Source organism: Lepidochelys kempii, chromosome 2 (assembly GCF_965140285.1).
Source record: "Lepidochelys kempii isolate rLepKem1 chromosome 2, rLepKem1.hap1, whole genome shotgun sequence".
Taxonomy (NCBI): domain Eukaryota; kingdom Metazoa; phylum Chordata; order Testudines; family Cheloniidae; genus Lepidochelys; species Lepidochelys kempii.
The window spans coordinates 56,330,212-56,333,916 of NC_136381.1; positions in this window are offsets into that span (position 1 = coordinate 56,330,212).

Sequence of the window (3,705 nt, forward strand, 5' to 3'; positions counted from 1 at the left end):
CAGGAGCTACTAACAGCTTTTATATATTACAGACTGTATGATCCAGAAAGGGCAGTCTCTAAGTCTCTTCCTAGCCAAAATGGGAGGGGATGAGTTTTGCACAGAACACACAATGATTGGGTGGCATCTTTTTAATGTAGGTGGTTAAGATATTGTATCACACCCACTGCTGCTATACAACAAAGAGGCAAAAGACAAACCTCTTTTTTCTCAGTACTTCTTACCTTTTCTCTTACAGTTTTCCCCCCAGCCTCATTTGATTAAATTCATCTTGATTTCTTAATATTATTTTATGGTGATAATGGGAGGTGTATATGTTTTGTTTTAAAACATCAGTATTCAAGTAACAGGAAATACAATTTATATAGGCAATGACTGAGTATAAGGTAGATCTGGTAACTCAGACAACATACAATGCAGCATACAAAGTTAGTGCTCAGAACAGTCCATGGGAATGCCTTTAAAGAACGGTTTGTCACTGATCTGTGTTAGTGAGCTTACAGGGCATGCAAGCAGCAGCATAAAAGAGAAGTATTTAGTTCATTCATTGTGGAGTGCAACAGACACTCAAAGCCCTGCTCCTTTTCACTCACTCTCTTGCTCTGGCTTTCTCTGTCCCTCTCTCTCTCACACACCTACAAGTTCGAAAGCAAGGATCAATAAAGCTTTTAACTAACAAATACGTCAGTTACCTGAACTTCTATCTCTGAGAAACTACAGAAACAGCATGACTAAGAGCATGAAAGAGGGCCAGGGAACCATCTGTTTCAGATTTAACAGCATATAAATTGGAATTATTTAGGCACAGGATGGTTCAGCCACTCATACTGCAAAGCTGAGGGCACAATACTGAGGCCATGAAGAATGTAACAGCAGCAGCAGCCAGTGGCTAGCAGCCAGCAGTCAGATATTAGGGGGCTAGAGATTGGAGCACGTTCAATGTCAGGCTGAATGAGTTTCTAGGAGTAGGAAATTTTGGGCACTCGGTAAGACAAGACCCCTCAAATTATTTTGTGATTTCATAAACAAGATGTGGAATATTCACAGGACATGGGGAATGGAAACACTTTCAAAAGAGGACTCATCATTAGTTTATACACCATACATTATCACTGAGTTTGCTAGTGCACGAGTTTACAGTATTTCAGCTGAAGAAACATGACATGAATTTATAGCCAGGAAGTGTGATCCAATGGTTAGTTCATGGGACTGGAAGCCAAGACTTTTAGGCTCTATCCCTGGCTCTACCAGGGATCTCTGTGTGTGGTCTACACAAAGTCATTTCATTTCTCTGTGCAATATGTACAATAGTCCTTCACAGACATGTTGTAAGACTCAAATAATTGGGTTTTGTTGATGCACTTTGCAATGAAAGGTGTTATGTAAGGATAAGGTGTATTATTATGATGATTATTATAGTGTTATTATGTATGCCCAATTGTCCAACACTGGTGCCTAAGATTATACCCACAAAATATTCATATGGATGACCAAACAAGAAATCTTGAACACAGGCATATTTTGCGTGTATGATATTCGATATTGGATCATTTGTTTTATTTAATTTTCCCCCTATGTTAATAAAGTCCATATTTGTGTATATTACCGCTAAGTAACGATCATCTCCTTGTTTGAATGTAACAAGACAAATACTCAGATAGTGTAAATTGTCAATGATTTGAGAATTTGACCCAACCTCTTAAGAAGTTCAAAGGATTAATTTTGTAAAGCAATCATGTTTTAAGATTGGTATAATTGTTACTTAACATTTATGTTGTTGTTACAACATTTATATTGTGGCTAAAGGCAACAATGAAGTAGAACCCCATTGTGCTAGACACTATACAAATATGATGTATTAGCAAACATTATAAAATATCAACACCACTGACATTTGTAAAATTTGGCTGCAAATCTCTTAAGAACAGGTTTGCTTGTGAGATTTCCTTTATTTCCATTACTTTTGGTTATTGTTTAACTAGTAGTTTGCATGTCTAATGGCCATTTACAGTAAATGCTCATGTAAAAGTAGACACACAACTATATGCAATCCTAGCAGGCATAGCCATGAAGAGCAAACTGCAAACACGACAGTTCTTGGTGCATCAAAGTGAGACACACATGTACCAACAAGTACTTAAATAAGAAGCAATAGCAAATGCTGAAGCAGTAACTCCTACGAAGGTTACGGAGTCTAAGGCCAGAAGGGACCATTGTGATCGTCTAGTTTGACCTCCAGTATTTCCCAGGCCATAGAACTTCCCCAAAATAATTCCTGGAGCAGATCTTTCAGAAAAACATCTAATTTTGGTTTAAAAATCATCAGTGATGGACAATCACAGAAGCTACTAGATTGCACACCCTGGTTCTCATGGGTGACTTTAATTTTCCTGATATCTGCTGGGAGAGCAATACAGCGGTGCATAGAAAATCCAGGAAGTTTTTGGAAAGCGTAGTGGACAATTTCCTGGTGCAAGTGCTAGAGGAGCCAACTGGGGGGGAGCTTTTCTTGACCTGCTGCTCACAAACCGGGTAGAATTAGTGAGGGAAGCAAAAGTGGATGGGAATCTGGGAGGCAGTGACCATGAGTTGGTTGAGTTCAGGATCCTGACACAGGGAAGAAAGGTAAGCAGCAGGATATGGACCCTGGACTTCAGGAAAGCAGACTTTAACTCCCTCAGGGAACGGATGGGTAGGATCCCCTGGGGGACTAACATGAAGGGGAAAGGAGTCCAGGAGAGCTGGCTGTATTTCAAGGAATCCCTGTTGAGGTTACAGGGACAAACCATCCCGATGTGTCGAAAGAATAGTAAATATGGCAGGTGACCAGCTTGGCTTAACAGTGAAATCCTAGCAGATCTTAAACATAAAAAAGAAGCTTACAAGAAGTGGAAGGTTGGATATATGACCAGGGAAGAGTATAAAAATATTGCTCGGGCATGTAGGAATTAAATCAGGAGGGCCAAATCGCACCTGGAGCTGCAGCTAGCAAGAGATGTCAAGAGTAACAAGAAGAGTTTCTTCAGGTATGTTGGCAACAAGAAGAAAGCCAAGGAAAATGTGGGCCCCTTACTGAATGAGGGAGGCAACCTAGTGAAAGAGGATGTGGAAAAAGCTAATGTACTCAATGCTTTTTTTGCCTCTGTCTTCACTAACAAGGTCAGCTCCCAGGCTGCTGCGCTGGGCATCACAACATGGGGAATAGATGGCCAGCCCTCTGTGGAGAAAGAGGTGGTTAGGGACTATTTAGAAAAGCTGGACGTGCACAAGTCCATGGGGCCGGACGAGTTGCATCCGAGAGTGCTAAAGGAATTGGCGGCTGTGATTGCAGAGCCATTGGCCATTATCTTTGAAAACTCATGGCGAACGGGGGAAGTCCCGGATGACTGGAAAAAGGCTAATGTAGTGCCAATCTTTAAAAAAGGGAAGAAGGAGGATCCTGGGAACTACAGGCCAGTCAGCCTCACCTCAGTCCCAGGAAAAATCATGGAGCAGGTCCTCAAATAATCAATCCTGAAGCACTTACATGAGAGGAAAGTGATCAGGAACAGTCAGCATGGATTCACCAAGGGAAGGTCATGCCTGACTAATCTAATCGCCTTCTATGATGAGATTACTGGTTCTGTGGATGAAGGGAAAGCAGTGGATGTATTGTTTCTTGACTTTAGCAAAGCTTTTGACACGGTCTCCCACAGTATTCTTGTC